This window comes from Antechinus flavipes, chromosome 3 (genome assembly GCF_016432865.1).
Source record: "Antechinus flavipes isolate AdamAnt ecotype Samford, QLD, Australia chromosome 3, AdamAnt_v2, whole genome shotgun sequence".
Taxonomy (NCBI): domain Eukaryota; kingdom Metazoa; phylum Chordata; class Mammalia; order Dasyuromorphia; family Dasyuridae; genus Antechinus; species Antechinus flavipes.
This window is the reverse complement of record NC_067400.1, coordinates 627,198,318-627,222,366: the sequence shown is the minus strand read 5'-3', so window position 1 is coordinate 627,222,366 and position 24,049 is coordinate 627,198,318. Positions and strand designations below refer to the sequence as shown.

At 36.5% G+C, this 24,049-nt stretch overlaps 1 pseudogene; it reads right to left on the bottom strand.

Moving 5' to 3' along the window:
• Positions 1–4,472: 4,472 nt before the first annotated feature.
• LOC127557638 (vomeronasal type-2 receptor 26-like) lies at positions 4,473–14,662 on the bottom strand (annotated as a pseudogene).
• Between the last annotated feature and the right edge of the window lie 9,387 nt (positions 14,663–24,049).

The following is a 24,049-nucleotide window of genomic DNA, read 5'->3' as shown; positions in this document are numbered from 1 at the left end:
AACAACATTTTGTCTTGACCTTTCCTTTCCCTGTGTGCCACATTATAGACTCCTCCTGGATGATGAATTCTTGGCCCAGTGGAGTCTGAAGAATAAACTCTCCCACTTTCCCCAGGATTTTGTCATCATCACCAAAGATCACATAGTAGAGAATATCATAGTTTGCCAGAGAGTACTTCTTCATATCCGAGACTACCTGATTTAATTTCCTGGAGAAGATCAAAGGGAATATTAAAAAGGAGTTGTGGGTACAAGTAGACTTTCATATGATGATATTAAAAATATATATATTTAATAATTATAACTTTTTATTGACAGACCCCATGCCTGGGTAAATTTTTACAACATTATCCCTTGCACTCCTTCTGTTCCGACTTTTTCCCTCCCTCCCTCCACCCTCTCCTCAGATGGCAAGCAATCCTATACATGTTAAATATGTCGCAGTATATCCTAGATACAATACATGTGTTCAGAACCGAACAGTTCTCTTGTTGCACAGGAAGAGTTGGATTCAGAAGGTAAAAATAAGCTGGGAAGAAAAACAAAAATGCAGTTTACATGCATTTCCCAGTATTCTTTCTTTGGGTGTAGCTGCTTCTGTCCATCACTGATCAATTGAAAGTGAATTAGATCTTCTCTTTGTCGAAGAAATCCACTTCCATCAGAATACATCCTCATACGGTATCATTGTTGAAGTATATAATTGTTGGAATCCTTACTAACTGCTAAGTAATTAGAGTTGATCTAATCTTACAAGAAGATGTTTTGGGCAGAACCTGAAACAAGGTACTAAGTAGAACTACCCATAATCCCTTTCTCTGGAAGGAGCATAAATAGGCCAATGGGCCAGTCGAAGAGGCGCTGGGAGAGGAAGACGCTACAAGTCGAGATTTCACCGGAATTACATGAGGACTGGAGCTGGCTGGAGGCTGAAGAAAGCAGAGGCAGAGGCTGAAGGACCAGACCTTTGGATTTAAAGACATTTGGAGAGAGCTCTTGGAACCAAGCAGAGAGATAGGCCTCTAAGCTAACCGGGCTATATTGGGATAATAAAAGATCTGAACTTTTATCACCTGGCTGCGTTTTGAGAAGAAAAAGCTCACAACATTTTGGCGCCCAACGTGGGGCTCGAACCCACGACCCTGAGATTAAGAGTCTCATGCTCTACCGACTGAGCTAGAAAAGCAATCAGGATTACAGTTGGGAAGAATACAGGCTTTCTAAGACAACAAGACAATATCCAATGCAAACAACTCCAATGTAATTACCAGATGATGAGGAGAAATCCCAAACTTGGTAAATAGAAGAGAATTAAATAGGTTAATTGCTTGGGGAAGAGGATCTGCTTATATTTTCACAGATGGAAAAGGCTAACAATGAGACTGTCAAAAGAACTTTAAAATCTTCAGCTTTCAGTTCCTGAAAAACCAGCAAGAATCACTGGATTCCCTGAGATGAAAAATTGTTGATGAGACCTTTTGCAGTACTTCAGAGCTTACAGGAATTATTAGATTCCTGGCACATGAACTAATGGACAATGGAATCCTATTGGACTGTTTCTAGACTTATGGACATGTGTAAATTTTCAGGATGATTCATGTTATTTGTTACATTACTACTAGCCTGTGTTATATTGCTATGTGCTTATGTAAATTATGTATAATGCCTCCCATATTGATGGATTTATGTATACCATGTATATCTGTTACAAAGTTCTGGCCCATATTGATGGATTTATGTGTATCCCCTCAGAAACCCCCTATGTTTTAAACAAAAGAAAGGGAGAGATGTTGGAATCCTTACTAACTGCTAAGTAATTAGAGTTGATCTAATCTTACAAGAAGATATTTTGGGCAGAACCTGAAACAAGGTACTAAGTAGAACTACCCATAATCCCTTTCTCTGGAAGGAGCATAAATAGGCCAATGGGCCAGTCGAAGAGGCGCTGGGGAGAGGAAGACGCTACAAGTCGAGATTTCACCGGAATTACATGAAGACTGGAGCTGGCTGGAGGCTGAAGAAAGCAGAGGCAGAGGCTGAAGGACCAGACCTTTGGATTTAAAGACATTTGGAGAGAGCTCTTGGAACCAAGCAGAGAGATAGGCCTCTAAGCTAACCGGGCTATATTGGGATAATAAAAGATCTGAACTTTTATCACCTGGCTGCGTTTTGAGAAGAAAAAGCTCACAACATATAATGATCTCCTGGTTCTGCTCATTTCACTCAGCATCAGTTCATGTAAGTCTCTCCATGTCTCTCTGTATTCATCCTGCTGGTCATTTCTTACAGAACAATAATATTCCATAACATCCATATACCACAATTTACCCAACCATCCTCCAATTGATGGGCATCCATTCATTTTCCAGTTTCTAGCTTCTACAAACAGGGCTGTCACAAACATTTTGGCACATACAGGTCCCTTTCCTTTCTTTAGTATCTCTTTGGGGTATAAGCCCAGTAGTAGCACTGCTGGATGAAAGGGTTTGCACAGTTTGATAACTTTTTGGGCATAATTCCAGATTGCTCTCCAGAATGGTTGGATTTGTTCACAACTCCACCAACAATGCATGATATTAAAATATTAAGGGGTGGAAAACATTGTACTAAGAGAAAAGGAAAAGACATAAAAAGTGTGTCTAATTTATAAAAAGTGTAAATTAGATGGTATAAAGAGGCACAATGAGACCAACTCAAGGTCCTCGTTGAGAAGAAGATATGATCCAGAACAGGTGGAGACTCTGATTAATGAAGTTCAAAGTTTGTTTATTGATCTGTGAGTCAGTTTATATACTCTTTATGCTATCATTGCACTGACACAAGTTGTCTATAGGTTACATAATGTATATTGCTTTTTACATTGTAGCTATATATTAATATTGAAAAGTAAGTAGCTATAATACTATGGATTACAACATAATCATACATTGTCTAGTTTCTGTATACTCATAACAGAAATATAGTTTTCAAAAGTTCTTTCCTTATTTTCAATAATGATCTCAAGTTCTTCTTTGGTCACAAATTACTTCCTTCTCCACAGATCTGAGAGGTAAACTATCCTAAGTTCTCCTAATTTGCTTATAATATCATTCTTTATGTCTAGATCATGAAGCCATTTTGACCTTATCTTTGTATATGGTGTTAAGTGTGGGTCAATGCCTAGTTTCTGCCATACTAGTTTCCAATTTTCCCAGCAGTTTTTGTCAAATAGTGAATTCTTATCCTAAAAGCTGGAGTCTTTGGGTTTGTCAAACACTAGATTACTATAGTCATTGACTATTTTGGACTGTGAACCTAACCTATTCCACAGATCAACTAATCTGTTTTTTAGCCAGTACCAAATGGTTTTGTTGACCACTGCATTATAATATAGTTTTAGATTTGGCACAGCTAGGCCACCTTCATTCTCTTTTTTCGCCATTAATTCCCTGGAAATTCTTGACCTTTTGTCAAGTGAGGATCTATACTTGACATTTCTGCAGAGCAAGCCTGGAGGTATTTTCACATTTCATAGGTTAATCCTGGCCCCAGGTCTTTGTCCAGATCATTTCTGGTTGCTTCAATAGATTTTCCTGGTCTGTCCCAATTCTTTCTGGTTTTTCATGGGTCTATGTTGTCCCAGAAGTGCAAATTTGTTGTATTTTGGGGGAAATTGGCAGATCTTGAAATATACCAACCTACCCCACCATATTCCCAGAATCTTCCCTGGCATTATTTGTTTAGCAATTTCGGAAAACCACCACAGCTAAGCATGAGTTCCAAAAACCATCACCAGAATTATTAAACCGGATGCCAACAGGTACGTAAGTCCAATGACAGTCATTCTGAGGGAATGAAATATAAGAATCATAAAAAGTAGAGTGATTCATGGTTCTTCTTTCCATTCAGAATACTCTCTAAAAATGAGTAGAAATATTTAGTCTAGAAGCTGATTAGTAAGAGTAATCTTATTATAAGGTAAAATTTTAAATACCTTGTACCAAAGCTACCCTATGTGAAGAAAGGTAAATGAGTAACTTAAAAAATTATCATTAATGGTTGGGTGTGGCAAACAACGGGGGGATATATGGTAGTGATAGTCCCATCATTTGATAGCAGAACAAATTTGTAATTATACCCTAAATCCAATCTTTTTAAAAATATTTTTTGCATCAATTATATTTTATGGATGAAGAAAAGTTAAGGAAGCAGAAGTTTATGCAGAAGTCATGGAAGAATTTCTGTAATTCAAATATGAATTCCACATGGAAAAGGAGAGAAAACTCTGAAAGATGAAACTCATCAGGTTCATGAAGTTGAAGACCTAATGAAAGTGGTTTTGAAACAGTGGGGAAAAGGCAAGAAGCTCTTGTTTAGTAAAAATAGAAGTTGTTTGGGTTTCACTAGGACACTTGGAAACAAGAGCAATTTGGGTTGGTTGTTTAAAATCTCATGTTATTAGTCCCGCAGAACCATTCACAACAATTGTGTACTCAAGACTTGACATTATTCTTTAAAGAGTTCTTGATGTTCCTGTGGGGCTGCAGAAGGATCACATAGCATTTGGGGATAAAGATGCAGGCTAGCAAGCCAGTACTGGAGCTTAAGATGGAGAAGATCTCCACAGCTGCCATCATCTTCCCCTTCGTGCTTTGGTAGGTGGGGAGGAAGGTGATCCAGACACTGCAGAACACCAGCATGCTGAAGGTGATGTACTTGGCTTCGTTGAACGCGTCAGGCAGATTTCTGACAAAAAAGGCCACAGCGAAGCTCGCCAGGGCCAAGATTCCCATGTAGCTCAGGACAAAATAAAAGGCAATGAGGGAGCCCTCATTACATCCCAAGATAATGTGCTCACGGTCAGAGTGTATGTCTGCCTCTGGGAATGGGGGAGAGAGCAGCAGCCACACTGCACAGAGCAGAAACTGAAACAAGGTGCAAAAGAATACAACAGAAATAGGGGCTCTGGATCCCATCCATTGCCTGCTCCTGCTGCCTGGTCTGGTGGCTCTGAAGGCCAGAAGCACAATGATTGTTTTGGCCAAGACAGAGGAGACGGCCACCGTGAACATGACTCCAAAGGTTGTTTGTCGGAGGAGGCAATGGGCTGCAGTTGGGCGGCCGATGAAGAGCAAAGAACAGAGGAAGCAGAAGTAAAGGGAGATGAGGAGGATGTAGCTGAGATCCCGGTTATTGGCTCTGACTATGGGAGTGTTTTTGTGCCTCACAAAGACCCAGAGAATCAGAGCTGTGAGGAGAGACAAGCAAGCAGCTATAGAAGCCAAAGCCATCCCCAAGGGCTCTTCATAGGCCAGGAAGGTCACCACTTTGGGCAGGCACTGATTCCTCCCCTCATTGGGATATTGATCTTCAGGGCATTTCACACATTGATCTGCATCTGAAGAGAACAAACCAAGTTTCAATATTTCAAATACAGGAAAACTTCCCTTTCCGTGGGCCAACAATATTTATGGAAATAATACAACTGGCTCCATCTGGGTTCCATGGGGATCAGAATCTGGTATCAGCGGATAGAACAAAAGAGTTGGAAGAAATGAGTTTGAATTCTGCCTCAGATTGCCTTGTGATTATGGGTTAATCAATTACCTAATTTGTACTTCTATATCATAGTAAAATGGGGATATAATATTTATGCCTACTTCACATAAATGGAAAGAGTTTGGCAAATCTTAAAGTAGTAAACAAATTGGAGTAATTGTGAGTTGTAACTGACTCTCTGTGAACACATGTGAGCTTTTCTTGGCAAAGATAATAGCGGTACTTGACATTTCTTCCTCCAGCCTATTTTTTTCCTGATGAGGAAGCTGAGGTAACCAAGATTATGTGACTTGCCCTTAGTCACAAAGCTAGTAGGTGTGGAAGCCAAATTTGAACTCAAGAAGATGCCTTCCCTACTGCAGGCCCAGTGCTTCCTTCTCTACTTCATTTACTAGGTAGCCACTAGACACTTGGTAGCTCTTATATAAATAACATTCACAGAGTGCCTTTTAAATACAACATATTATTCTTAGTATCAACAACAAGAATTATAAATGTATCAGCTCCATGTGACAAAGTATGGTAATCAATTTGTTGCTGACTTCATTTCTTGTTCTTGGACAATAATCTTTGTAAAGTTTCTCCATTAGAGGGCCGGTAATTTTCTTTTTTGTGGTTTCTTTTTACAATAAAATGATTCTGTTGTTCTAACCATATGAGTTCTTTCAGACTTCTTCTGCAACGTGTGGAGAGATGCCCCCCTACACTTGTTAAAGGTCTTGGTTGTGTGTCTTTCTTGTTGATGCTTTGCATATTTATGATCTCTTTCTATATATCTATTTGTTGACATAAAGTCTTTTGGGCTTTCTTTAAATGACCCTTAAATTGTTTAGGCATCACTTATGAATGATGTAAGGATAGGAATCAAAGAAATTGAACAGTTTAACATGGAGAAGAGAAACTTCTGAAGGGACACAACAGCTGGTGTGATGTATAGAAACCTACACTACCTGGAAGAGGGACCAAACTTGCTCTATTTGGTGCTACAGGACAAACTCCAAAGCAAGCTGGGAATTGTGAAGCTTCTTCAGATCAAGCTCTACTGCAAGATCTTCCTTCACAGAGATCTTGTTCTTATAGGTATTGCTCTAGGTCTGGCTATTTTAATTTTATCCATTATTATCATTTTCCCTTTGTTAGAAGTAATTCCACAAATTGCCTATGTGCACAATTTTGTCAGGTTAAAGCTTGCATCTCCCCCAAAATCATAGTTCTGTGTTGAAGATTTTTAGGTCTAGGCTTCAAACAGATCATTGTCTACTAGCAAGGCAGGTAGTTTTCTGAGTGACAGAAGTGTTTGGGATGGGTAGAGTGATGCCTTCTTGGCAATCATTGTACATCAAATGGGTAAACATCCAGGGGAAATAGCTGAGATGAATTGAAAATTTCACTGAATTCTCAGTACTCTCATTGGAGTCCCAGCTCTCTTCAATAACCATGTTATTGTTTTGGTCACTTCATCTTTCTCTTCTCTTCAATTAGCATGAGAGCATTTCTATTTTGTTACTGCTGTCTTGATGGAAAAGACACACTTGAATCTCTTAATTCCTATATAGGTTTGAGAAATCTGTGTACATAGGTACTGTTTTCTTCAATCTATCTCTGAGCAATTGAAGTACAGAGAAACTTGGCAAGAAATTCCTACTTTGTGGATCTCAATCCCCTCATATCTCTCTGATGTTGATCACTTTGGACCTTCAATATTCTTGATCATTCTGACTTTTCTTCTAGACTTCCTTTGGTGCCTGGATACCATATTCCAATATTAATATGTTTCCTGTGCCTTACAGTAGGTGGGACATCCATCCAGCTTCAGTTGGTTGTCCTAGGTCCACGTTTGCTGAAGGTGAACATGTCTTCAAAGACTTACCTGTCTGGTTGGAAATGTGCCTGTCTGGGCAGGGGTCACAGTTAAAACAGCAGACAGGCCTTCCCTCCTGGGCTTTCTTCTGGAATCCAGGACCACAGACTTTACTGCATCTGGACTGAGGAAGCTGCATGGGGAATATTCCAAAGGCTTTTGAGCAATCATTCTGACAAAGTTTAGATCAATTTCTTTGCAAAAGTGACCCACATAACTAAAGCCTTTAGGAGTTATATTTCTTCTCAAATGTTGAAGAAAGGATTCTGTTAGGATCAAAATAACCTCTGTGAGGTTTTCATAAAGAAGCAATGGAAAGAAATAAAAGAGAATAGAACGGGAAAGATAAATGATTTCATAAAGAAAATTGGAGCTACTAAGGGAAAGCTTCATGCAAATATGGACATGATAAAAAACAAAATGTTTGGTATTTAATAGAAGCAGAACACAATGGAACTATATAAGTAAGATATTAACATTACCAATAACCATGATATTGTGACTACTCTCAAGACCCAGATATTCTGGAGAATGAAATCATCATTGCTTTAGTAAACATTACTAATGATAAGGTTAGGGAAACTAATACAATTCTAATCAAGGTATTTAAAATTCTGAAAGATGTGGCTCTTAAAAAGCTGAATACTGTAGGACAGCCAATTTGTAAAACACAATAGTGGGCATAGGATTGAAAAGATCAGTTTATATGTCAGTTCTCAAGATGGACAATTCCAAGACAATTCAAGTCACTGAACAAATGCATTATTCACATGTTGGCAAAGATATATTTAAGATCTTAAAAGTAAGGTTGCAACAGCAAGTGCAGAATTATCAGAAGAAAAGACTGGTTTTCAAAAGAGAAAGAGGGACTAGAGGTCAAATTGCCAAGATTCATGGAGTATGGATAATAGAAGAAAGTCCCAGGAAAATTAACCCTAGCCTGTCTGCCTCATTTACATTGACCATGTAACTAATAATATATGTGGGAAGTCCTCAAAGAGATTGGAGCACCAGATCGTCCCACTGCAGCCAAGAAACATGAATGTGGACCAAGAAGGAAAAGATACAACTAAACATGCATACAACTTTCACATTGGAAAAAGATTACAATCATCTTATATACTTTCTCTTTATTTAATTAAATTATATGTAGAATAAGTTATGAAAAATTCCTGACTGGATGAAACAAAAGCTGGATCAAGTTTTTCAGGAGAAATTTCAAACATCTCAGTTATTCAGACAATACCTTTCTGATGACGCAAAGAGGAGAAGAATGAAGAAATCTCTCTTGATTATAGTGTGAAAACTGTTTTGAAGTTCAACAAAATCAATCGAACAACTAAGTAAAAACCGAAGATCTTTATCACTAGTTCCATCATTTTGTTTCAAATATGGGGACAAAAATAGAAAAACGTAAACCATTTTATGTGCTTTGGTTCAAAAATTGCTACAGATGGTGACCACTATGATGACATTAAAAGAGGCTTCCTGTTTAGAAAGGACAATCTAGATAGAATACTAAAAAGTAGAGATATTACCTTCTGAGTAAAAGTCTGTATACATATCGTTGTATTTTTCCCCAGGAACGGTGTATGACTTTGTGAGTGGAAATTTAAAGAAAACAGCCCTATGGAAAATCATTTTTGAATCATGATGCTAGAAAAGATTTTTGAAAGATTTTGGGCCAGCAAAAAGATCAAATTGGTCAATACTTAAAAACTTAATTGCAGTTATTTACTTGGAATGTCAAGTAATGAAGGTGAAGCTGCATAATGAGAGAAAAATTACTAACTTCATGATAGATTAAGTCAAAAGGAGAAAACGATTGCAGAGGATGAGATGGAGAAATAATGTCATGGAAAAAAATTCTAGAATTGCTATAACTTGAGAGGTAGGGGAGGGTAGAAGGGCTTGGTCATCTACATTCCACAGGGTCACAAATAGTTAGTAAAGACTGAGTGACTGGACAAAAACCATAGTCTTGGAGTGGTAGTTTGTTCCTTACAAGATTTAGAAATCTTGGGAGGGAAAAATGCTAATGATCACAATTCGTTATGCACCCCCCAAAAAAAAAAAAACTATTTCTAAGCTGTTTCCTTCGAGCAGATTTTGTGGAATATTTGCCAGGTTTGTAAATATGCTACTGACTATTCTGATGGGCTATTTTCTTATTTATACAGATTTTATAAAACCAACATTTTGATCATTCTTTACTTTTTTATTCCTTGTGGACCACGTAATGGCATGCTCTTGGATGATTAAATCTTGACCAAGTGGAGCTTGAGGTATAAACTCTCCCACTTTTATCAGGACTTCGGTATCATTGCTAAAGGTCACATAGTTGAGAACATCATAGTTTGTCACAGAGTTCCTCTTCTTATCCAGGACCACCAGCTTCCCAGCACTATTTTTAAACTGAAGGTTCTTCAGAAAGGAATGGAGCTGAAAGGGAAGAAAATTAATTGAAAGTTCACCACTGGATTCTCTCAGGAATGTTTTCTAGTTCCTCTGCTGTTTATTTTCTTCAATTCCTTGCAATGAGTATAATTCTAAGATTTTTCATTTGTCACAGAATTAGGATGGACTGCTAAGAAATTGGATAACATAACCAGAAACCCAACTATTCTCTCCAGGCTGGAAGACTAGGCCAAATCTCAAGCTGGAAGTAAAAAATTTTCACCCTGTTGAAAAATCCAGAAAGGCCTTTTCTCTCTTTGATGAGAGGGGGTTTGGGAATGAAAGTACAGAAAGAGAGCATCTAGTATTGTTTAGAGTAAGTAGGGTGGTACAGAGTTCCCCCCTATAATTAATTAGGCTGCTTCCACTATAATCCTAAAAGCCTCTATAATGATTTATTAATTCTAAGCACTCAGCTGGTTCCTTAAGATATAAAATAAAAATGATAACTTCTTACCCTCAAGGAGCTTATATTCCTCTGGATAATAGATCATTGAATCAGAAAAATAAATACAGTATGATTTCATGAAGAAGAAAATACTACTGAATTAGAAGGGAAAGAATAAGTATTTACATACATTCTTTATATGCAATGTATTTTCCATATCTAATTTTTTACCCATCTTATCTGATATGAAAAGAGAATTCAGAAAGGATTTTTAAGTGAGACCACAGAATCTGAACCTATACAAACTAAAGATGCTGTGAGGCAGAAGTGAGGTAGCAATTTGTTTTAGGCTTAAGTGCCTGTGTAAAATTATGGAGTTGCACCTTATGATCCCAATTCAGAGTACATCCATTTGGGCAGTTTTGTTGAAACATAAAATGTTAGAAAGATATACTGTGAAGTTAGATTGGAAAGCTGGAATCATTTTACAACACTTTAATTCCAAGTTAAGGATATTTTCTGCTAGAAGATGTAAGAATTCATTTATGGTTCCTCACCACGAGTGTATTATAATATTGGGTTTTCAGAAGAACATGTTAAGATGCTTTTGTAGTTTGTATTTTGTTTTTCCCAATAGATGGAAAGAGAGTTTTAAATATTTATCATTGCAAAACCTTGCCTTCCAATTTTTTCTCCCCTTCTCACTGATCTCCCTTCTCCCCAAAACAGCAATCAGTACTTTATAGGTTAAATATATGCAATTATTGAAACATATTGACAAAATGTGTAGTTCTTTAGGAAGATTATTTTGCTGATATTTGGCTTCTTTCCCTAATCTTCTTGTATTTGTTGATATTTATATTTTTGTTTTATGTATTTTTATATTTATTTTTACATGTACATCATTTGTACATACAGGTAAAATAGTATATATGCATATAAGATATGAAGCCTTTATTTTGTTTATACATTTACCATATATATAATTATATATATATCTACACAAAAATATGCATATATACACACACATATTTATGTTGCCTCTTCTATTGTTAAATTTTTGAGACCAATGAGTTTTTCTTAATCTTTGAGTTCCCTCTCTATTGTATATCATATTACTTTTCTTTTGGTCAAACCATTCTAAGTGCCTATTTGTTGATAAGTTAGTAGTTCAAGAAATGATGAATGGGAGATGGAAGAAATCAGAATCTAATTGGATAATTAAGATTCAAGAAATGTTCAATCAAGAAGCACCTATTAAGTGCCTTCCAAGTAGCCTCGACATCAGGCTAGTGTGGGAGACTAAACTAAAAATAAGAGAAATTCCTGTTCTGAAGGAGCTTATATTTTTATAAAAATCAATATATAAATCTTTGTTTTGAGTTTTAACATTCTTTAGTAAACTTTATATTAAAAAGATCAATCAAGTGGTGCAGTAGTTAGAGACTGGATTGTATAAATCAGCCTGAGACAGTTGTGTGGGACCCTGAGCAAGTCACTAACTTTTATTGCCTTGCAAAAAAAAAAAAAAGAAAAAAGAAAAAAAAAACATTAGCTTGAAAGCTGGAAAGGACCTCAGAAAGTATTTCATTCAGCTTTATTTCATAGGAAAATAAATTCTCTTATTCAATGACATCTGAGGAATAATTTTCAGATGCAGGATTTAATCGAACTGGTCTGACTACAACAAGAGTTCTCTCCATTATACTAGGCTGTCATGGAATAGCTAAAACTACCAGTGTAACACAGACACTTGGTTCTGACTTCTCATCCCCTGGTGGAGACATGGCATCTGTAGTGTTGATGCTCCTTCCCTTCCCTTACATCTTCTTTGTCAAAGACCCTCAGTTAATCTCTATTCTCACTCCTGCATCCTGTCACAGGGCTCTGAACAGATCCTAATTCTTTTTTTTAATTATAGCTTTTTATTTTAAAAATACAAACAAAAATAGTTTTCAACATTCACCCTTGTAAAACCTTGTAATACATTTTTTCCCCTCCCTTGCCCCCTGTTTCTCTCCCCGAGACAGCAAGTAATCCGAAATATGTTAAGCATGTGCAATTCTATACACATTTCCACACATCATGCTGAACAAAAAAAAATCAGACAAAAAAGGAAAAAATGAGAGAAAACAAAAGCAAGTAAACAGTGTTCCACATTCAGTCCTCATAAATATCTCTCTGAATGGAAATGGCTCTCTCCATCACATGTCTTTTGGATTTGATCTGTATCACTTCATTGTTGAAAAGAGCTACTTCCCTTTGAGGTGATCCTAATTCTGAAATGACTAAAAATGAGTTAAAATGTCCTGAGTCTGCTGTGCAGAGCTACCTCACTGAAAAAAGCTGAGCTGAGTTAGTAATCCCCTATCTCTTTTCTAAATATTGTAAGTCGAGAATCAGAGATTTGGGTGTCACTGTTATGAAGAGGGGGTCCTTACCTTCCGGGGGGGAATTGTCCTGTTGTCTCCATCTACATTTGATTCCATTTCTGATCTCACTAAGAACATCTCATGAAGGGCCCAGGCCACAGCATACACAGCAGTGTAGACAGTGTAACTCTGGTCAGACATAATGTTTTCTAAAGAGCTCAAACTCAGGGTGTCTAAAGATGCATTTGGTGAACAGACCTCCTCATCTTCCTTCCTATGTATATGGGGACATCCAAAAGCTGAGTTCCAAAAGTTCTTAAGGAAAATATCCTCTGGGTGTCTGGCAGGGTTAACAGTTTTCAGAAAATCTTTGAACCCAGGAATCTTACTTGTCTGATCTGAAAATATCAGAGCCCCGTGGAAATGATCAAAATAGCTATAGCCAGGTTTTTTTGGCAATATCCCAGTGACTGGTAGTGATCCACACTTTTCTTACAAGGACAACAGGATTTTCCACAAACGCCAGGCTCAAAAGTGAATTTGTATCTCCATAAATGACAATCACATTTGCTGCAGAAAAAACTATGCTGAGTATAAAATATTGATAAAATTCTTTATTTGATGACTTTCTAGTAGTTATCTTTTCCATAAAGGCCACACAGACATCATTTCTGGCCATTTCTTCTTGAAGGTCCCTGAGGAATTTCTCACCTCTTGAATCATCTGAGGCAATAACACCCACCCAGTTCCATTGGAAATGCAGCATTAATCTGACCATGGCAAGGCGAAGAGAGGTATCACTGGGGGTCATCTGATAAACAGAAGGAAACTAAAGTGGGTCACTTATGAGTGGATCAAAGAGCCCATAGCTGATCTGTAAAGGAACCAAACATGACTATTTTTCAGTTTAATGAGTTACCTGTACAAAAAATTCTTCCACCCCACACCATGTGAACCTAGTCGTCTCATTCCCTTCTAGCTAAAACCGACTCATTCTTCATCTCTGCCTGTTAAGATATTTCTGATCATACAGAACTCCACTCAAGGATCATCTCCTTCATCAAACCTGTCCTAGCTGAAATGGGTGTAAGCATGTTCTGTATTTTTACTACCATGTATGTCTATGATTGACTCTAAGAACTTGAAATATTAGATAATTAATAAATATTTTAAAGTTTCAATTTCATGATTTTTAAAGTCAAAATAGGCTACATTCTACATGATGAAGCTAATAAACCTGATGTCCTCAAACTCTCTATTACCTTTTTCATCTCTGAGAATCAATAGGAAGGAAAATTAGACATCAGAATTCCCCAAAGGTATTTGACATGTGTATTTCAACTGGCAGACCCTCAAAGGCCTGCCTCTGCCCTCCAACCAGCATAAGCTAAATGAAACCTCTGATATCCTACCTGTGGGAGCTTATAGAGCTCCAGCAGAGTTCCCATGCAGTAAGTCAGTTCAGAAGTGGCTCCTCCAATGACCACCACAGACTTTCTCTGCCTCTCACAGCTGTAATTTGGAATGGTCTGTCCCTGGCCTGACAGCCACATGAGGGAACTCTCCAAGGTCCTCTCATCATTTTGATAAGCATTGTAGATGTGGAATCCCAGAGAAACGTTGGGCAAAAGATTTGGGTTCCTGTTGATTTCTTCTATGGCGAACATAAAAGCCAGGACTTGATAATAGTGTCTGAGAAACCACCTGCAGTAAGAGGGAGATTATCAGGGACAAAGAATATGTATAGTCTACCAACATTAAAGAGGAATTGGAAATTTTCCAAAGAAATATTTTCTCTGTCATATGAAGATCCATTTTTTGGTCAACCTACATTTTTATTTTCCTTGCAATGTTATTATGAAATTCTGAATATTTCAGTTTATTGCTAGCAATGTCTCAGTTACCTAGGCTTTTACCAGCTTTGTTGTATCTGGGCCTGAGGGCATCAGCAGCTATACCATTGATTTCATCCTCTTTCCATTCAGAATTATCACATTTAAACCACTTCAGCAGTTGTCTACAAGCTCCTACTTCACTCCCCAACATCATAAGCAGTTCCTCTAAGAACTACCAAATCATTTAGATAAATGAGAAAAATTTAGATCAATTTTCAAAACATGAAGCAATAAAAAAATGAAAAAAAATAAGGCAAATTATATTGAGAAAACTGGACATTAACTTGATAGAAACAGGTCATTTATGTGATTTTATTATTATTATGAATTGATATTAATATCTTAATATTGCCTGCAAATAGATACATATTTAAGGTATAAAATATCGTGGGCTTAGGAAGAATTTCTTTTTGAGTATTGAAAAGAATCCATGACCAAAGAAGGCATATAGAAAAGAAGTCAATACAGAAAGTTTTGTTTATTTAAAATTTAAAATAAATCTTGTTTTTGCCCCCCCACAAATCCAATGGAACTAAGATCAGAAGTCAAACTGGAAAATTGTGTTTATTATGCTTCTTTTAAAAAAGTTTTTATTCCCAAATTATAAAATTGTTCTATGTTTTTAAAAACTAGTGCCATTGTCCATGGGATAAATTGTCAAAGAATTTAAATAGAAAGTTATCGAGATAAGAAATTCAAGGTATCTTTAGGTTTATGAAAAAATGTTCAAAATGGCAAATAAATATGATAATAAAAAGAAAAACAATTCTGAATTACAACCTCTCACTTATCAGATTGGCATAATCACCAAAACAGAGAGAAATAATGAAATGTGGAAGGAGATATAAGGTAACTATGACATTATTATACTTTTAATGGAACTATTAATTATTTTAGCATTCTGGAAAGCAATTTCTGTGGCCAAAAAGTCCTTGATTTATAGATATCTTTTGTATAACTTGTTCTTCAAAGATTTAAAAAATAAAGAGAGAAAGGAGTACAAATAAAAAAATTGCATTTCTTTGCAGAGTGACAAAGATCTGGACAAAAAGAGCTGCCTTTTTGTTATGGAATGGCTGAGGAAATTGTGATATGTAGATCTAATTTAATACCATTGTTCTGCTGAAAATGAAGCAATGTAATTTCATAGTACATCACACAATTTGTAGGAACAGATGTAGTATGAAGATAGAAAAATAAGAAGAACAATTTATATTTTAAGAGCAATAATGTAAAAATAAACATCACCAGAACACTTCCGAACTCTCAGCAATGCAATAATCCCCAATGACTGCAAAGAACTAATAATGAAGATGGTACTGATATCATTATAGAAAGCTGATGGACTGATGTACAAAATAACACATTCATTTGAAATTTGGCCATTGTGGGAATTTTTTTCTTGATTATGGTTAATTGTTACAAGGAATTGTTTTCACAATAGGAAGTGATACAGAGAAAAAAAACTTGATAATTGAAAAGTTATTTAAAAACACAGAATAAATACTTACTTATAGTCTTTTTCATTATGTCGAGGATGAAACCAAAACATTTTCCAATATTTAATTGTATGCTCTATATGTAAAAATAAAGGAAAAAATCCTCCAACAATAAGATCCCCATCTTTGAAATATGTGGGGCTGAAAGACCTTTCTAGGTGACATGGAGTCCCTTGCTCCCTGCCCACAGACAATGGCAGCTGCAAAAGCAGGCAAAAGAAAAGCCTGAAGAATATGTGGGAGACTGCTCTCCAACTCCTAGCCAAGGTGCACCTGCTTTTTAGCAAAGTTTGTGATGTGCTGTGGAGGAAGCAGGGCAGCAGCAGTTGTAGCAGTTTCAGGTGTCTTGGGAACAGAAAACTTTCCTGCAGAAGAACAGTTTCTTTCTTGAGCAACTATTCAAGCTTTGCTCCGACCCTCATCATTTAAAGACAGAATGGAATATGGCTCTGGCTGATATCTAAGACAGAGACATTGCTGGCCAGAGCAGAGTGTATTTATGGCGATGAATCCTGGTTAAAGGCTTATTGAAATATCCTTGCAGGCCTATGTGATTAGAATCCTATATGTGCATCTTTCTGCCCAGGAGAGGAAACTTAGTCCATGATGGACCCTTGGGACCATTGCTGCTTGCAACTCTGCACCTGTGTCCATGTGTCTGAGTGAAAATTGTATTTTTCTCATTCCTCCTTTTCTACTCTATACTCAGCACTGACAATTGTTACCAAGTGGGTACGGGACACAGTAATACATCCAGAAACAAGGGAATTTACTAATGTATCAGAGGCTTTGTAGGAATCTTTTGGTAACTACTCTAATGCATCAGAGTGGTGTCCATGACAGGTGACGAGGTCAGAAAGTGGTCCTGACTGAGTGACCAAACTTTAGGTGATCTCAGCATCTTTCCCCCATATCATTAAATCAAAACACCCTGAAGCCCGGGGTTATTCTCCAAATAATGTTCTCTGACATGGTTTTACCAAATATTTTTTCACTAGTCTTTGAGCAGCACATAGAAAATTGTTTTTGTTGCTTATTGTCTCATATCTCTCTCCCTTTGTTCACAGGAGGGTGATTTCTACCAAGATTTGTTATAGAAAAACTCATCTTTTATTCTAGTAGTCCCTTCATGTTCATCCCCCAATACTTTTGAAGCAAGCATTCTTTCTTAATCCTGTTCCTAAAACACAAGCCCATATAATATCACTGCAGTTATAAAAGCCATAAAATGATATACTTTGAAGTTCAGTGAAACAATGAAATTATTATTTGAACTTGTGACAATTCTTTAAACTAAAATTTTATTATTAACAACTTATTACTGTAATGACAGATGGATTTTTTTCCTTTAGAGAAGATATTATAAAACTGAAATTATATTCGGATTAATGTCAAGAAATAAATTGTATAGGCCTGGGAATCCAAAAATGAACATCCCAATGTTTCTCGCAGCAAAGGAATTTTCATTCTACTGTGAGGAAAGAAAAAAAAACCACATTTGTATCTAAGATCAGACTTGAAATTTCATGCCAATGGGGTAGGAAGGCCTTAATGGGTTGTTTCATATACCTCACAACTACACTGAGTGGGAATTCTCTTCACTAAAGCTGTGGATGTGCTCACAATATTTAGTCTCAGGAGACATGTGACTGCATAGTTTTGATGAAGACTTTTGTGTTCCTAGTAGGAAGAAGTACCTTTTTTATTATAATTTTTTATTGACAGAACATATGCCTGGGTAATTTTTACAACATTATCCCTTGTACTCACTTCTGTTCCAACTTTTCCCTTCTCTTCCTTCCCTAGATGGCAAGCAGTCTTATACATGTTAAATATGTTATAGTATATCCTAGATACAATATATGTGTGTAGAACCGAACAGTTCTCTTGTTGCACAGGAAGAATTGGATTTTTTTAAAATTTTTTATTTAATAATTACATTATATTGACACTCGTTTCTGTTCCGATTTTTTTTCCCCCTCCCTCCCTCCACCCCCTCCCCTAGATGGCAAGCAGTCCTTTATATGTTGGATATGTTGCAGTATATCCTAGATACAATATATGTTTGCAGAACCGAACAGTTCTCTTGTTGCGTAGGGAGAATTGGATTCAGAAGGTATAAATAATCCGGGAAGAAAAACAAAAATGCAGATAGTTTACATTCGTTTCCCAGTGTTCTTTCTTTGGGTGTAGCTGCTTTTGTCCGTCATTTATCAATTGAAACTCAGGTCTCTTTGTCAAAGAAATCCACTTCCATCAAAATATGTCCTCATACAATATCGTTGTCGAAGTGTATAATGATCTCCTGGTTCTGCTCATTTCACTTAGCATCAGTTCATGTAAGTCTCGCCAGTCCTCTCTGTATTCATCCTGCTGGTCATTTCTTACAGAACAATAATATTCCATAACATTCATATACCACAATTTACCCAGCCATTCTCCAATGGATGGGCATCCATTCATTTTCCAGTTTCTAGCCACTACAAACAGGGCTGCTACAAACATTTTGGCACATACAGGTCCCTTTCCCTTCTTTAGTATTTCTTTGGGATATAAGTCCAATAGAAACACTGCTGGATCAAAGGGTATGCACAATTTGATAATTTTTTGGGCATAATTCCAGATTGCTCTCCAGAATGGTTGGATTCGTTCACAACTCCACCAACAATGCATTAGTGTCCCAGTTTTCCCGCATCCCCTCCAACATTCATCATTATTTTTTCCTGTCATCTTAGCCAATCTGACAGGTATGTAGTGGTATCTCAGAGTTGTCTTAATTTGCATTTCTCTGATCAATAATGATTTGGAACACTCTTTCATATGAGTGGTAATAGTTTCAATCTCATCCTCTGAAAATTGTCTGTTCATATCCTTTGACCATTTATCAATTGGAGAATGGCTTGATTTCTTATAAATTTGAGTCAGTTCTCTATATATTTTGGAAATGAGGCCTTTATCAGAACCTTTAACTGTGAAAATGTTTTCCCAGTTTGTTGCTTCCCTTCTAATCTTGTTTGCATTAGTTTTATTTGTACAAAGGCTTTTTAATTTGATGTAATCGAAATTTTCTATTCTGTGATCAGTAATGGTCTCTAGTTCATCTTTGGTCACAAATTTCTTTCTCCTCCACAAGTCTGAGAGATAAACTATTCTATGTTCCTCTAATTTATTTATAGTCTCGTTCTTTATGCCTAGGTCATAGACCCATTTTGATCTTATCTTGGTATATGGTGTTAAGTGTGGGTCCATGCCTAATTTCTGCCATACTAATTTCCAATTATTCCAGCAGTTTTTATCAAATAATGAATTCTTTTCCCAGAAGTTAGGGGCTTTGGGTTTGTCAAACACTAGATTGCTATAATTGACTATTCTGTCTTGTGAGCCTAGCCTTTTCCACTGATCCACTAATCTATTTCTTAGCCAATACCAAATGGTTTTGGTGACTGCTGCTTTATAATATAATTTTAGATCAGGTACAGCTAGGCCACCTTCATTTGATTTTTTTTTCATTAATTCCCTTGAGATTCTCGACTTTTTATTGTTCCATATGAATTTTGTTGTTATTTTTTCTAGATCAATAAAATATTTTCTTGGAAGTATGATTGGTATAGCACTAAATAAATAGATTAGTTTAGGGAGTATTGTCATCTTTATTATGTTCGCTCGGCCGATCCAAGAGCACTTAATATTTTTCCAATTATTTAAGTCTGACTTTATTTGTGTGGAGACTTTTTTATAATTTTGCTCATATAATTCCTGACTTTCCTTTGGTAGATAGATTCCCAAATATTTTATGGTATCAACAGTTATTCTGAATGGAATTTCTCTTTGTATCTCTTGCTGTTGGGTTTTGTTGGTGATGTATAAAAATGCTGAGGATTTATGGGGATTTATTTTGTAGCCAGCTACTTTGCTAAAATTATGAATGATTTCTAATAGCTTTTTAGTAGAATCTCTGGGGTTCTCTAGGTATACCATCATATCATCTGCAAAGAGTGATAGTTTGGTTTCCTCATTGCCTACTCTAATTCCTTTTATATCTTTCTCGACTCTTATTGCCGAGGCTAGTGTTTCTAATACGATATTAAATAATAATGGTGATAGTGGGCAACCTTGCTTCACTCCAGATCTTACTGGGAAAGGTTCCAGTTTTTCCCCATTGCATATGATGCTTACTGATGGTTTCAAATATATGCTCCTGACTATTTTAAGGAAAAGTCCATTTATTCCTATGCTCTCAAGTGTTTTTATTAGGAATGGATGTTGGATTTTATCAAATGCTTTTTCTGCATCTATTGAGATGATCATGTGGTTTTTGTTTCTTTGGTTATTGATATAGTCAATTATGCTAATAGTTTTCCTAATATTGAACCAGCCCTGCATTCCTGGTATAAATCCTACTTGGTCATAGTGTATTATCCTGGTGACAATTTTCTGTAATCTTTTTGCTAATATTTTATTTAAGATTTTAGCATCAATATTCATTAGGGAGATTGGTCTATAATTTTCTTTCTCTGTTTTCAGCCTACCTGGTTTAGGTATCAGTACCATATCTGTGTCATAAAAGGAGTTTGGTAGGACTCCTTCAATCCCTATTTTTTCAAATAGTTTATATAACATTGGAGTTAATTGTTCTTTAAATGTTTGGTAGAATTCACATGTAAATCCATCTGGTCCTGGGGATTTTTTCTTAGGGAGTTGATTGATAGTTTGTTCTATTTCTTTTTCTGAGATGGGACTGTTTAGGATATTTACTTCTTCCTCTGTTAGTTTGGGCAAGCTGTATTTTTGGAGGTATTTTTCTATTTCATTTAAGTTGTCAAATTTATTGGCATAAAGTTGGGCAAAGTAACTCCTAATTATTGCTCTAATTTCCTCTTCGTTAGTGGTGAGTTCTCCCTTTTCATTTTTAAGACTAACAATTTGATTTTCCTCTTTCCTTTTTTTAATCAGATTTACTAAGGGTTTGTCTATTTTGTTGGTTTTTTCATAGAACCAACTCTTAGTTTTTATTAATCAATTCAATAGTTTTTTTACTTTCAATTTTATTGATCTCACCTTTTACTTTTAGAATTTCAAGTTTAGTGTTTGACTGGGGGTTTTTAATTTGTTCCTTTTCTAGCATTTTTAATTGCAAACCCAATTCATTGACCTTCTCTTTCTCTATTTTATACAAATAGGCCTCTAGAGATATGAAATTTCCCCTTATTACCGCTTTGGCTGCATCCCATACATTTTGGTATGATGTCTCATTATTATCGTTTTCTTGGGTGAAGTTATTAATTATGTCTATGATTTGCTGTTTCACCCAATCATTCTTTAGTATGAGATTATTTAGTTTCCAATTATTTTTTGGTCTACTTCCCCCTGCTTTTTTGTTGAATGTAATTTTCATTGCATCGTGGTCTGAAAAGGATGCATTTACTATTTCTGCCTTACTACATTTGAGTTTGAGGTTTTTATGTCCTAATATATGGTCAATTTTTGTATAGGTTCCATGAACTGCTGAAAAGAAAGTGTATTCCTTTCTGTCTCCATTACATTTTCTCCAGAGATCTATCATATCTAACTTTTCTAGTATTCTATTTACCTCTTTGACTTCTTTCTTATTTATTTTGTGGTTTGATTTATCTAATTCTGAGAGTGCAAGGTTAAGATCTCCCACTATTATAGTTTTACTGTCTATTTCTTCTTGCAGCTCTCTTAGTTTCTCTTTTAAGAATTTAGATGCTACCCCACTTGGTGCATATATGTTTAATATAGATAGTGCTTCATTATCCATGCTACCCTTTAGCAAGATATAGTGTCCTTCCTTATCTCTTTTAATTAGGTCAATTTTTGCTTTAGCTTGATCTGAGATCAGGATGGCTACCCCTGCTTTTTTGACTTCACCTGAAGCATAGTAGATTTTGCTCCAACCTTTTACCTTTAACCTGCATGTATCTCCCCGCTTCAGGTGTGTTTCCTGTAAACAACATATTGTAGGATTCTGGCTTTTAATCCATTCTGCTAACCGCTTCCTCGTTATGGGGAGTTTACCCCGTTCACGTTTATGGTTAGAATGACCAATTCTGTATTACTTGCCATCTTGTTAATCCCGGTTTATGCTTTCCTCCCTTCTTTCCCCTTTCCCCCCCTTCCAAGTATTAAGCTTGTGAGCACCCCTTGCTTCTCACAGCCCTCCCTTTTTAGTGTCCTTCCCCCCGCCTTAGAGTTCCTCCCCCAATCTTACCCCTTTCCCTCCCAGTTCCCGTATTCCCTTCCGCTTAGCTTATTCCTTCCCTTTCCACTTTTCCCTTCTCACTTTTCAATGAGATGGGAGAAGTTTCACCATAGATTGAATATGTCTTAAGATTTTTCACTTAAAGCCAATTCTGAAGGCAGTAAGATACCCACTATATTCATCCCCCTCCATTCTTTCTCTCAGATATAATAGGTTTCCTATGCCTCTTCATGAGATGTACTACCCCCACTTTACCCTTTTTCTGGTACAATGTCCTTTCCACATCAATTTCTAGAACAAGGTATACATGTATTCTTTATACATCTATATAGTCAAAATATAGTTCCCAAGATTAATCTTTACCTTTTTAGATTTCTCTTGAGTTCTATATTTGTAGATCAAACTTTTTGTTAAGTTCTGGTTTTTTCATCAGAAATAGATGAAATTCGCTTACTTCGTTGAATGTCCATCTTCTTCCCTGGAAAAAGATGCTCATTCTCGCTGGGTAAGTTATTTTTGGTTGCATACCAAGTTCCTTAGCCTTTCGGAATATCATATTCCAGGCCCTTCGATCTTTTAATGTGGATGCTGCCAGATCCTGGGTGATCCTTATTGTGGCTCCTTGATACTTGAATTGGGTTTTTCTAGCCGCTTGCAATATTTTTTCTTTCATCTGAGGGTTCTGGCATTTGGCCACTATATTCCTTGGTGTTTTGATTTTAGGATCCCCTTAGGATCATGGGTGATCGATGAATCCTTTCAATGTTTATTTTTTCCTCTGTTCCTATGACTTCTGGGCAGTTCTCTTTGATAATTTCCTGGAAGACAGTGTCCAGGCTCTTTTTTTCATCATGTTTTTCTGGGAGTCCAATGATTCTCAGATTGTCTCTCCTGGATCTGTTTTCCAGGTCTGTTGTCTTCCCCAGAAGGTATTTCACATTTTTCTCCATTGTTTGATTTTTTTGGATTTGCTTGACTGATTCTTCTTGTTTCCTCGAGTCATTCAATTCCACTTGTTCAATTCTGATTTTCAGTGAAGTATTCTCTTCACTCACTTTTTTAAAATCTTTCTCTAATTGTCCAATTGAGTTCTTTTGTTCTGTGGAATTTTTTTCCATTTCGCCAATTTTGTTTTTTAGAGAGCTGTTTTCTGTTTCCAGTTCACTAATCCTATTTTTCAAGGATTTTACTTCTTTATCCACTCTCTCTTTGACTTTCTCCAGGCTCTTTTGCCAAGCCTCCCTCTCCTTTTCCCAAGCCTCACTCTGCTTTCCCCATTTTTCTTCTAGCTCCCTTGTGAGAGCCTTTTTAATCACTTCTATGAGGTTCATCTGTGCTGAGGAACAGACAATCTCCTCCTTTGGGGATTCACCTGGGGACTGCCTGTTTTTAGTCTCCTCAGGATTTAGAGTCTGCTCTCTATCTGTGTAGAAGCTGTCAAGGGTTAAAGTCCTCTTCAGCTTCTTGCTCATTCTGTCTATTAATCAGAGACAAACTACCAAAGAAAAACAGAAAAAACTGGAGTCTTTCTTTGGGGGGGGGGCTGGGTGTGTTATCGAGCTTCCTCTACAGACTGCAGGGGGCAGCAGTGAGGCACTAGCAGGACTGTGCTGCGCCTGCGCTCTGAGATCCTTCCTTTTTGCTTTAATATCTGTCATTATGGCAAAAGCCAGAGATATAAAATTCTAAGGACAAATAATTCAGACTTTATTCTTTGAAATAATTTGTGGATAAATACGATTTCTTGTGGATCTCTTTGGAAACAATTTGTCATGGTTTCTTCACACAACTGAAGAGGCAATTTTTCTTTCTTTGA